The sequence below is a fragment of the Morone saxatilis genome, unplaced genomic scaffold (genome assembly GCF_004916995.1).
Source record: "Morone saxatilis isolate NCDOM2014 unplaced genomic scaffold, NCSU_SB_2.0 Contig6, whole genome shotgun sequence".
NCBI classification, from domain to species: Eukaryota; Metazoa; Chordata; class Actinopteri; family Moronidae; genus Morone; species Morone saxatilis.
The window spans coordinates 7,577,303-7,590,972 of record NW_023340206.1 but is presented as its reverse complement, the minus strand read 5'-3'; the positions used below and the strand labels follow the sequence as shown (position 1 = coordinate 7,590,972).

The following is a 13,670-nucleotide window of genomic DNA, read 5'->3' as shown; positions in this document are numbered from 1 at the left end:
GGGGGGGGGAGAAGGAAAGGGAGGGGGGGTTGCATTGTGAAAGCAAGGACAGACTAGGCATAAACAACAAATGGGGAAATTGGTGGCAAAGCGGAAAAATCTTGTTTTTTCATACAAGGGGCAACAGGAGGAGGGTATGGAGAGGCAATGGAGCCCAAAAGACTAAGGAGAAGAGTGGTCATGTGAAGGGGCATTCAGTGAATGTTATATCGATATCTCTCTCTCTCTCTCTCTCTCTCTCTCTCTCTCTCTCACCATCCATTTCTCTCAATTTCTCTCTTTTTGTGTCTCTTCCTGGAGATAGCTCAAATGGGGTTAGAATGAAAAAGAAAGGGGTGAAAAATGGGGACGCAAGGCTTGTTTTTCTCCTTGGGCCAAACAGAGCAGGACTATGGGCCTGAGTCTGCACAAGTTCTTTTTATTTGCCAACCATCCTTTCTCTGTCTCTGTCTATCCCTTTTTGTGGGACCAGGGGGGTCTGAATTGAATCTATTGGGAGGGGGTGTGGGGCATCCAAGTGTTGTGAAGCAGTGGGTCTTAGCAACTGGTGATGCCCCCTGGACTGGAGTTACAGAGATGCTGCTGTAGCAATAGGGGGCAAAGTAAAGGGAAGAAAGGGAAGGAGGGGGTGAATTTGTTAGGTGGCATCCAGACCGCATGCCAGGAGCTCCCAAGTGGTTTCTTCCGCTGGGGCTCCTCTGTCTGTCCTCCAATGGGGCAGCAGTTTACCATGCTGCTCGCAGCCCCGGAGAAAGCAGACTGGGCCACTATTCTTCTCCGCTGGCCTCAATCCCCCGGCAGCAGTCAATCAATCCCGCTCTCCTGTCCCCTCTCCTTCTGTCAGCTTCTATCGGCACCTCAATCTGCCTCCCAGCGCACATCCTCTGGCAAAATAGAGGTTGCAATTCAGGCGCTCACTTTCTCTAGCTCTCTCTTTTCCCCCCCTAATTCCTTTTTAACTCAGTGAGCGGGTGTCAGGGATACAACTTGGTGCATTCCTGCCTGGCTTGTAGCGCAACAAGCTATTGAGCAGGAGATAAGCCTCTCTTTTAGGAGAGGTTGAGGAGAATTGAATTCAGTCCCTGAGTGACGGGAGGAGGAAGATTTATCCCCGTCGGTGGACAATGCCGCCTTTTCGGGGACTTTAATCTCCTAGGGACAATAGGCCTGGTTTTCCTCCTACCACCAACTCCACCACCACCGCCACCTCCGTCCCCCTGTGCTTTTCCCACGATAGTCGCTGATTAGCACCACGGGCCGATTGGACATAGGCCATTATCTCTATCTTGTTGGGTTTTTTTTATTCTTCAAGGGGACTCATCTACGTTTTTGTCAAGAGAGGAACAAGGCAGCTTGGAGGAAAGTGATAAAAGACAGTGAGAGGGTAAAGGATTTGTAAGGCGATAAAGAGAAATGAGGAGACAGACAGACAGGGAAGAGAAAGTGAAAGGAGGCCGGGAGTGGTGAAAAAGGTGGCGTGAGTGCCAAGTTCATTGAGTGTGCCCAGGACAGAGGGTGATTCCACTCAGCTGGGTAGACACTCACACAAACACACACGCACAGTCATTACTATGAGACGTGCAACCCAGAAGAAAAGAGGAAGGGTTAGAAAAGAATTTTCTTGGATTTGGAGTAAGGTGGGGTTCAGATAAGGTAACCAGTCAACCAATGTAGTCTAAGACAGCAGCCTGTAAATTAACCCTACTTTCATGAAGGTTATAAATTATAATTATCACATTATCACTAGACACAGCTTTGAGTGCAACATGAACAATCAGACAAGTTTAAAAGTTCTGTTTAATCCAATTGCCTAAACCCAAGATGAACTTAATACTATTACTCATGACTTAAATTGTAAATTGGTTTATCATAGTGCATGGTTTATTATAAGAGGACAGTCGTTTTTAAACTAGTCTGACGCCTATGGACATGTCTTGCAGAGTCATCACATCTCTGTTTCTCTGCAGAGACACTAGTGAATTAGTTATGTCATATAGATAGAGAGACACAACTAAAAGAGTAGTAAAAACCATAAGAACTGCAGTTGCCAAAATACATAATATGTTTTGCTTACGACTTACTAACTGTGAACCCAAGTCCAGAAGAAGAATAAATGAATGAATATATGTAAATATTTAGCACTGAAAATAACAAATTTCATTCGTAAGGAATCTGTTTGTTTTTTTTATTAATCATGTGTTTATCCACTCTATACAACGTAAAAACTCCCATCACAATTATGATGATCAATAACCTATGAATTATTAAAACTGTTAGTTGATTATATTTCAGTGTTATATTACATTATATATGTTGTGTTTGTGTGATTGAATGCACAGTTCTACCTAATTTTTTTACCAATGACATGCTTTTCGAGTTATGACTGGTAAGTGAGAGACAGACTTCTCAGCTTGAGACACTGTGGTTCTTCAGATCAACACTTTGTGGAAGGCAACAGGGTCTGAATTTGTAGATACATTATACATGGAGGAGTTGTTACAAAGTCAGTCAGGCATTATGCATGGGCCATAAGTGTTATGCAATGCAATGAAAAGTTATAATATCAAATCTCACTCTCTTGGCATTGGTGAGGCTCAGTCTGTCGAGCGTTTACTTCGCTGTGAAAAGTTACAGCCTCATTCCCTTTCTCCTATACTTGCACTTGCATTTCTCCTATACTTGCATACTTGCTGTGCCCAAGCACACACGCACACACACACACACGCACACACACTTCCTCCACATTACATTAAATCTCTGAATTATGGGTTACAAATTTCTAGTCAATGTACTGTGCGCCCTTTTTTCTGCTAAGCTGGATGTCTTGAGCGGAGTGCGTTTCCACGTCCAAACCACACCACGGGACGCTCCTAACCCAGCGGGACGATCTGAAAAAATAAATACTGCCATAATTACAGAAGAGAGAGACATGGGCCATGTCTGACATGACAAACCCCAGATGGATATCTCAGGCTGACCCTGTGTGTGTGTGTGTGGTGGGCATGTTTGTGTATATGTTTGTACCCCCTTTTGTGTGAGTTGGTGTGTGTGCGCTTGAGTGGAAACATGACCTGGGTTCCACGTCTACATGGGCCCCTGCTCTGCTGTGTGTTTTGTGGGGGACTATGATGGAGAGAATGAGAGTCAATGAAACAATGCATAGAGAGAGAGAAGAGAGAATGGGGGAAAAAGCAGAAGCGGTACAGACGGACTGAAATACAGAGGGACAGAAGCGGAGGACAATCGAAGAAGAGACAGAAAGCGCACACAGAAATCTCTGGATGTGATTTGGGGAAGCTTAGAGTAAATATTTATTTCCCATCGCTGGGCCTGTCAGTGGTAGCGTGATGGATTCACCGCCTGATGTCTTCCAACACACACTGCTGCTATTCAAAGACGCCTGTCCCCCCTCGTGTTTATGGTGGCATGACTTGCACTGCGGCAGACTGCTACACAATACAAACGAAAAATGAGATACTTATGCTGTGGGCGCACAGTCACAGCCCCACACATTTACCCACACATACAGGCACACACAAACAGACAAACACACGTGTCTCGTAAATGCATTCCTTTGTTGAAGAGAAGATTACCAGTTCAGCTTATCCCTGCTTGTTTTGCACTCTTTCCCTTTCTGTGTGTGTGTAATACCAGGCTACACAATATGCTGAATCTCAATCTCTCCAATTCTCTCTTGCCCACACACACACATACACGCACACACATATAATTTGTGCTTGTGTGATGTCTCTATCTTTGCTAAACATACGCAAGTATTAAAACAAAGTGGAGAAGAAAAAAGAAGACACGAGAAGTGAAGACAGCTATTGTGTAAGGAGAAAAAAATGGGAGTAAATCTTCCTAGATATAGATTCTATCTGATGATTTTCAGCCACTACATCCACCCTTTCCATTTCGGTCACTGCTCAAAGTGCTTTCTCAGTGTTTCTCGCTCTTTCAGAGTTGTGAAATCCTCTCCGGGAAGTCTATGCGGATCGCAGTCTTAGGAGGCTATTTTCCCAGAGAAAGCCAGACCTTTGGCTCATCTCTCGTTCAACACATCGCAATTGGACAGACCAGTCTGTGAGCCTGCGGGCTCTCTGTCCCTCTGCACACCCCCTTCTGGTCATCCTTCTCCCCTCAAGCCCTCCGTTTTTTTTTTTCCCTCCCATCTTCAGAAATAGTCTTCCTAACGAGTGTTGGCCCATCCCTGTTCCCAGCTATAAAAACAGGCCCCGGTGGCCGAAGATGCTTAGAGAATGTGGTTATTATTGCACATACACACACACATACGCAGGGGCCCCTCTCCAGTAGTTTGGTAAATGATGCCCCAAACTTAGCTCCAAGCAGGAATGAGTCCAAGGTTTCTTCTCATCATCATCATCATCATCATTCCTCGGCAGGCCCATGACTCAGCCCGAGTCACATTATTTGTTCCAGAGAAAACATCATTTTTTTCTGTCAAGCCTGTCCCTCCCTCTGTTTTCTCTCTTGCTAACTTGCGCTGCTATTCTTTCTTTTCATATCTTCCTATGTCTTTATCTCTTTTACTCCCACTGTAAATTACCTCTCGTGTCTTTCTTTCTCCCATTTCTCCCTCTGTCTGTCTCTCGCTTTACTTACTCAATACACGCTCTCTGCCCATTTTTTTTTTTTTCCACGGGCAGACTGTTCTTTAAGAAGCAGGCCGGAGTAATTCAAACAACATGGCTCTAATTTGCTATGACATGTTTCATTTCTGACCTCACTTCAGATAACCATCTCTCCCTTTCTTTCTGCATGTCTCTTTCTCTCTCTCTCACATCCAGGGATATGCTTTGGATGAGCCTGGCCTATTTGTGGAGGAGTCTTTTAACCATGTGCTCATGCAACGGTTTTGCGGGTACTCAAAAAGACCAAAATGTTTGCTTTTCCTTTGTAGGTCATTTAAACAAATGTATTTCCTCAGAAGCCAAAATTGCTGAAGGCTCCATGAGCTGTCAGTCAATTTCTTATCTGGATTTAAGAGGTTTTCAGTGATAATGAGGGCCACTTTCTTTATACATTCAGCGTGGGCGACTACTTTGCAGAGGAAAAGATGCACTCCAGCACATGATGTTTTGCCCTGTCGGACTCAACACTGAAATTTGACATTATTGGCAAATATGGGATATGGAGGTGGTTGAGGGGGGATGACAGGAAATGACTGAACAGTTCAATTTGGGTGCTGGGGTAAGTCGGAGTGAAAAAACTTGACAGGCGCAGCACACTCTGCTGCCAACCCCGAAAGCCACAAATATGAGCGTGTTCCCTGAGAAGTCGGCCATGTGAAAACAAAAGTGCCTGGCAGTGGGCAGCGGAGAGAGGCTGAGAGAGAAGAGGAAAGAGAGAGAACTGTGGAAGTTTAATTTGGGTGAGAGGTCAACACGAAGCCAAAGCCAGAGGACGCTCACTGAAGATGACATGTCTGCCCTTCGCCAACACACACGTAAAACATGTTGATGCGTTCTATCACTCACTCCTACACATACATACGCCGCTTCAGGGCCTTCGTCGGGATTTTCTGTCCTACTCCTGTGTGTTAGCAGCCCCAAAGGAGGAGCCAGAGAAGGGCAGGCAAGTTCGTGCGGACTGTGGAAAGGTCAAAAGAGCTGTTAAACACACACCATCATCGCCACCACAATAAGGAAAAACATCTGTCTTAAAACATTATTGTTTTGAAAAAGAATTACTCTTTTATGACCAAAAATGCTAATTGAGTAATGTTTTCCCCTATTCAGTTGCAATTGTCTGAAGAATAAAAACAGACAAAACTGGTGATTTGTGAGATGCGAATGGCTGGTTTCGACAATAAGCTGCAAAAATTACTATGTCTCGGCCTGTGAGTGTTGCTTTTTGGAGCTCTCCAAGCTGGACAACTTTTACGACTGAGCTGTGGAAGGAAGAAATTCATGACTTTACAGCCATCACAACACACATCGTAAATATGCCAATAGTTGTGTATGTGAAACGACCATTGTAGATGAGGCAGTTGACGGCTGCCACACAAAGACCCCATCCAGGACACTGATGTGGATCATGTTCATCTCTAACAGAAGCCGTATTATTTGCGTATGGACATATCATACAGTAGGCATCACTGTGTTAATATGTGGCATCAGGGTGGTCTTGTAGTTGTGGAGAGTATCCCATATTAACTTAAAAGTCATCTTTGACCCCTACAAGAACCAAAGCCAATGAACATCCATGTGTCTTGTTGAGCTGAACTTGTATCTGCTTATTCTTTGTCAGCCACTCATTGTAGGTCGCTCTGAATAAGAATGTCAGCTGGATCAAATGTATGTGAAATAACATCTGAGCGAGCTGCACATGGTAACTCATTTGTCATTTCACACAGATTTTTCCTTACGATGTTTAGCAAGAGCTCAGGCCAGGGATTTTTTCCCTCAGCATGTAATCTACCCAACAGAAATGTACATCCAGCCTCCTTCTGACTAATTTAAAAACTGTGTGATTCCCATCCGGTGGTGAGCAATAGGACAGATGCTTGGTATCTATCACATACCCTATACTCCCCCTGGAAATCCAAGAGCACCGCAAATGGCTAGCAACCCTAAAAACAAGGCCACCCCCCCATCAAATCACGCTGGGCCAATGCAAAGCTGTTGAACTGTACCAGCTAATGCCTTTGGCTGCTTCAACAGCTGCGCTGCCCTTCCTCGTCCCTCATGTGCACTAACAAGTGATGTGTGCGTAAATGCAAGTGTGTGTTTTTCTGAGGGGGGAGGCACTTTGTGCGTGTGCGCACTTACTGCATATGTGTGTGTATGTATGCAGCCATTTGCATAGCACAGGCCATAAGAAAGACTTCATTCACAGCTTCTGTGAAGTTAGCCAGAGGCTCACCTCAAGATGTTCACACTCCAGACCTGCCAATTGTAAACAGACTCAACTCTGTCTCTCTGAATTTACTCTCTACCTCACTTTGGTTTTTTTGATTGGATGCCTCTGAGTTAGCTCAAAGAACCAGCACTTTCAGAGAAGTTTTAAGTTAATTTCTGACATTTCAGCTGAATAAGATCAAAGTCTGTGTGTGTTTTTCTCACAATGTGAGATTACATACAATTTACAACTGTGCAAAAGTAATCACAGCATTTAATTGCTGCTTCCAACCGAAGATGGCATTTTTGTTGTTTGTTAATTTTTAACAGCTGCTAGGTTGTTAGTAAGAGTTGTGGCTTGCAACAAGAGCATTTGAACTTGGGATGCTGTGGCCAACTTCTTTTATTGGATATTTTGTATTTTAATTCAACTGTTCCATCTCAGCCTCGTGTAAAGACTGTGTTCCTGACATTTGTGCATAACAATAAGTGGCTGGAAACATACCATGTACCATAGTGCGTTATTTACCAGCTTATCTTTTTATCAACATATGTTGCCTGAACACCAGTTGAAAATGAAAGGCTATGTAGTTTTTTCTCAAGATATTATGAAATTTTTACTTCATGAAGATTTTCTGAAGCCTAGTATTGAACCACTGACCCCTCAATGGCCGGCACTTCCTCTGATGGCAGAAAACCTGCCGAGTCAATTTGATTAGCCGCCACTCTTTCTTCCAATACAGCCTCAGGTAATGAGGTATGTCTGGAAGAAGGTAAGGCAAAATAAAGTGGGGGTATTGGTGTTGGGGGGGTTGGCTATGGAGGGCGTGCGGAGGGGCAAGGGACCCTTCAAACTTCAAAGGCTTCAGATTGGACACGAAACACACATTTCGAGGAGGGGGAAGAGGAGGGACCACACAAATCTAATTTTCCTAAAAAGGGGAAATGCAGACAATGAGGAGTTGGAGGTAAACTACTTGTGACCCCACTTTTACCTGGCTACCCCCACCTCTCTGTTCCTCATCCCTTCCTCCCTCCCTCCCTCCCTCCCTCCTTTCCAGATCTGATTAAGCCGCAGTGGAAGGGAGCCTACACTCGTTAAGGAACCCTGTCATGACAAATAGAAACACAAAGCATGACCTGCCTTCAATTGGAAACGGATCCGCAGTGGAGGGGCAAATAGGGAGGGAGCCAGAGGAAGAGAAAGAGGGAGAGAGATGGAGATAATTGAATCAAGGCTGCGGGGGAAGACAGATAAATCTTATTATTGATACTTCAGTTGAGCAGAGAGACGGAGACAGAGCTAGAGAGAGAGTGAGCGATCAGTCTCACTTCATTAAAAGACAACTAATATCTCTGGATCATTTAGCTGCCTGCTAACGTTTAGAAACAAGCTTTTGTTTTCATTTTAGTCAAGCCCATATTTTTGCAGGGTCCAAATTGTGGATTTACCTCGTCTTTGCTCCATACAACTGAAAAACTCAAACAATGCATCCAATGCTGTAAAACACACCACAATTTACCTCTTCTTACGTCTCCCATGATGCCTCTAAAAGATTTCCAATCATCAGAAGATGGAAAATAAAGGTGGAAAGAAAACTCTGATTTGTCTTTTCCCAAAACAAGGTATTCTGTCCAGAACAAATACAGAACACATGTGTCATTTTTCCAGCTTTCCAACTGGCTAATTTGTTGAGGCCTCATGTTGTTATTGTAATGTTCCTCTTCACAGAAATGCCAGCTAAAACAATTGTTGTCTTGGTAACCGTGTTCAGATAGGTGGCTGAGCAGTTACTTTCCCTCACTTATTGGCTCCGCTGAACTGCTAAGCTCCTGCACCTGAGTTTGAGGAGGTACACAACAAAGGTACGGTCTATGTATATCTGTGTGTGTGTGTGTGTGTCTGTGTGTGTGTTAAATGTATGCAGCGTGTCTGAATGCAACGTTGAAGTTCACAGCAATGCTGAGGAAACTTACAAACCTGTAAATTACACCGATGACAGTTTATACTCTGCAGTGGTCACCTCGGCCATACTGATGAGCTCATACCCTTGACCAAACACACATACACACCAGTTGGCGAAAAGTTGGGAAAACAAATGCGCTCTTCTCCTTAGAAAGCCACACGGGAGATGTAATGTGTTCTAGAGGCTGGTGTGAATGAATATGGTCAATAATGGATGAAGAGGACAGCGAGGACAACTAGCGTGGAAACTCAAGAGGCCGGAGAGCTGAGGAAACTGTCTCGCTCACCTATTCTCTGCTCTCCCCGAGTCTTTATCTCTCGCATGCACACGCAGCTGGCATGTACGTAAGTGAGCAAACACAGCATATATGCAACCAGACATGCGCAGAGAAACACACAAACACACATACAGAAAGAGAGCCAGCTGCCATTTGAAACATTCTGATGTGTAAATAAACACCTGAGAGCTTTTCCAGCCAAACAAAACCAATTTTCAAAGCTCTACAAACAGCACCAGACCAATCGCGACACTGGCCTTTCTTTTCTTTAGAGGAGACGCTCAATTAATATGTCACCACAAGTCAAGACCACGAGACCCTGCTAAAATAAGCTAGCCACTTCAACCCTCGCCCCTGGAGAGAGACGAGAGAGGGACATAAATTGCCCTCTTTAGAGTAAAAGAGTCATCCAAAAAACCAATAAGCTGTAAGCAGGCACCTGCGGCACTGAAAAATAAACAAGTTGTCTTCTTTTCATTCCCACTCTGCTTATTCCCTCATTGCCTCATGAACAACCTGTGAAAACAATCGTATTTATCCACTTTCATCAGGTATTCCATCGTCTCTGCAGCCACCTACATCAGTTTTCCATGCATGTTCTGCTCTTTATGCCAGCCACTTAACCAATCCTGACCTCCATCATATGCACGAACCACAGCATCGCACACAAATACTATTTGTATCTTTAGCAATACCATCATTACGTGTAATTTATGGCAGCTTTCATCTAATTCAGTCCTAAAACCCCTTCATAAAAAATAACCTTTGCATACCTGTATACCAACAGGTGCTCCTAAGGACCAAATAAATCTGAAATAGGCTCCACAGTCTTGCAGTTATATTAGGTTTCAACTCATAATTTATTAGAGCAAAAGTTGTCCAGTATTTTTTAAATGTAAAAGGACATTACATGGAAAAAGGAGAGTAAAATTATCCCACATGGAAACAAAATATTAAATGATTTAATTGAAAACTTATTTAAAATTGTATTTCAAGTAAATGACATCACCAGTGTCAAAAAAACTGCCATTGTGGATTCCTTTTGGCCAGCAATGTTCCTCACACACGCTGTGACTGTAGATGATGAAAGAGGAGAGGAGCAGCTTCGAGGAGTGCACCGCCGCCGTCACTGTCACAGACACCGTGTTGGCTCGCTGCTACGCATCCCTGCATTGTCCCCCGCTACACCTGACACTGCCTCTTCCACCTGTGGTGTGTGTGTGTGTCTGTGTGTGTGTGATCTGATCTTGAACACAATGAAGGTATGAAGAGCGGAGGAAGTGATCAAAGTGTCAACCAGAACCCCTGATACTGAAAACCAACAGTGCCCCCTGCTCGGAAACGCTATCTACACAAGTACGTAATTTAGATACTCATATAGCACTATGAAGCTTTGATGCTGGTTTAATGGAGGTTTCAAGTTTTACTCATACTAATACTACAACCCTTATTACTACTACTACTTCTTTTATACTAATACTGAACATTAGAACACTTTCTGATGTTAAGTATTGTTGTTACAGGCTAGAAAGGATCAGACCTAATTATCTTTGATCTTCTTTACGCTTTACAAAAGATGTCAGGCTGATCTCAGGCTCCTGAGGAATCCAATACATGCAATTTTGGTTGTAAACCACTTGAGCCTCAACACTATGGGAGCTGCAAACATTTAAACAATCATCTGATATTGACTAGACTACAGCTGTACTTTACATCATTTCACACCCCAAATGATCAGAACCAAGTTTGTTTTTTAAATCTTTAAATGTTATTAATTTGGAAATCATGCATAGAAGAGCAATATAGGAACTGTTCAACTCTGCTCAACTATCTGAATAAAAATGTAATTGTTTGAGAAGAAAAAAAAAGGTTTTTGATTTCTTATGTCAGAACAAAAGAAAAGAGAGCGAGAAGTTGAGAACACAGATGGTGGAGTCCATTTATCGCTTCTCCTCTGTGTGATATTGGTTTCAAAGGTACAGTTCTAAGTGAAAGACACAGGTTAGAGCATGAGGACCCCTGTCCTAACTTTGTTGTGTGTGTGTGTGTGTGTGTGCCTCTTGGGAAGGGTGTGGAAGGCTCACATGTCCTAATGAGTTCAAGCTGTGTAAAAACAAACGGACGCCATCCTCCTCCTTCTTTGCTCTCTCTCTCTCTCTCTCTCTCTGACAACTTTTTAAAACTTTTTTTTACGTCAAGCTCTTACGCAGATGGCCTTGTAAACTAATTTACACTCCCATCTCCCACCATACACACATTCAGTCACAAACTCACACATCCTTGTGGTATTGCTGGCATGGTACCAGTGAGAGCTCCAGGAAGCGTGATGGTGTGAGAGCGCTCCAGAGATGTGGGTGAATGAAGCGGGATGACCTCAGCGCAGCCAGGGTCTTTGACAAGAGGCTGATTATCACGCTGAGCTGGTGACGCTGTCACTGAGGCCTCCGCAGGACGGCGGGGACGCAGTGCAGTCAGCAGTCCGTCACAGACTGAGGCCAGAGGAATTCAAGTCAGGAACCTGCTTTAGATTTAAATACTTCACCCTAAAATATCCTTTGGAACACACACTGAGTTTCCCCGTTTAATCTCTCAGCCTTTTCCAACATGATTGAACTTAACCAGGCTGCTAAAAGGAAACATAAAATGTTTCCAACCAGCTTCAGCAGCAAAATTCAAGAGAGATTTACCTCCATTATCAGAGAACACAAAGCAGACACTGACTATAATAACTGGCATTTTGGGGTTAAAATATAGAACGACTTCTGACTTGTTAGAGACGGTTTTGGAGGAAAAAGCCAGGAGGAGACTTTAGTTTGAAGGTCATCTCCCCTGTTTGTTTGGTGTTCTTAGCAGTTTGTCTTTCTGTGTGTCGAGTGACTGCCTGTGGATGCCACACAGGCCCACAACTCTGACACTTTTGAAGGACATGTAACACTTTCACAGAGATCCACACAATAGTTGCTGGAAATAAAGCTCAGAGGAGCACCATTGTCGAAATGCTTCATTCTTTAGGCACCATGAATGGCTGAAATGTCTGAAATGTCACGGCTAGCAAGGAAAAAATGACATTTACTGATTCTTAAATGACCGTTTTTTGGATAAAAGAAGACACCTTGATCTCTGGGAAATTGTAGTGGACATTTTTCACCTTTATCTGACAGGCTAAATGCTTAAATAATAATCATCAGTGGCTGCACTACACACTTTCGTTAATTACATTCCTAATGCTGCTCCATGCACAGTGGCTATTCCTGTGGCTTATAAAGCTTTTTCCATCTCACCTCTCCTCCTGAATGCCCTGCTGGCGAAGTGGAACGACCTTATTTTACAGCCCCTGTGCAGTTTCCTGTGTTTTTAAAAGAAGTTATTTCTCTGAATGGTACATTTCAGCAAGTCCCTTTGAAGCGAGTACAGTTAAAACAAGTTATGCTAATTATGCACAGTACCTCACACATCAGAGAACCCCGCAGTACAAAAAGTGAAACTCACACACACACACACACCCTTGCAAGCCTGTGTGCTACATTTTGTTAGGAGCGATGCCGTCGAAACTGTAATGGAGACACGACAGCCTTTGAAGTCATCTGGACCCGTGGCATGTCATCCCCACTCTCTGACATCCCACCCCCCCTTCCTCTCGTTCTGCGTGCACAAGAGAGCCCCATCTTCTCTTCCCACAAATATAATTGGACGAGTTATTAATCGTGCTTGTTGAGTCAGAGAGATTCAGTGGCTTGTAAACGCCAGTGTGGTTTGGGAGTTGTGTGTAACACAGCATAAGAGAGGTGGGGGGGAAAAAACAAAATAAAGGATTTGCATAAATTTACCCACAGTAATTCCTCACTGAAAACTTTAAATGTCATCATTCTGAAACACACTCTCCGATAGAAAACAGCTGAACGGAGGCGCCTCCGTTGCTTAAAGATTAAAGGCGAGTGATTCTCCTTGGAGAGATCGCTGACTGGATGGAGGAACAAGGGGCGACTCAAACTGTTCCTGAAAGCAGCAGGAGAGTGTCCGTGAGTGTGTGCGTGCTGCGTCTAAGAGCCGGATAAGGGGGAAGTGTGTTTTAACTGACCCTGCTGTGGGTGCCTGCTGCAGCGGATACACGGCGGAGGAACAGTTCAAAGCCGGGCAAAATATCAATGGGGGAGCAGAACTTTATCAACACAGATCGTGTGTCTAAATATTGTTACTGCGGCTGGTGACAGTTATTTTTAGTAATTTCCACAGTAACGCAGTTTTTGGATCCAATATAGGATCCATTTAGTCCATCTTTATCGTCATATGATCAGATCATAAACAATTAGGGAGCAGGGAATTGCAACAATCACCCCACTAGCTAATAAATCTTCTGTGCTGCATCCATGACAGGCTCACTAGCAAAGAGTCCCAGAATGCAACGCTCTTGCAGGGGAGCTCCACCGATTTTCCACATTGTGTGTTGTCTTGGGGCGCAATACTGCTAATGTGAAAAAGTTGTACAAAACCTTTTGTGGCTCCAGAAACTCGTCTTTGTTTGAGGCTCCAGGCTACAGCATAACACACCCAAATCTCTTACCAAAC

General features: G+C 43.8%; 1 protein-coding gene across 4 annotated transcripts in view; it reads left to right on the top strand.

The window, feature by feature from the left end:
* The window catches only part of dock9b (dedicator of cytokinesis 9b), a 65,814-nt gene that overhangs the window by 12,854 nt on the left and 39,290 nt on the right, over positions 1-13,670 (top strand). The window lies entirely within an intron of this gene.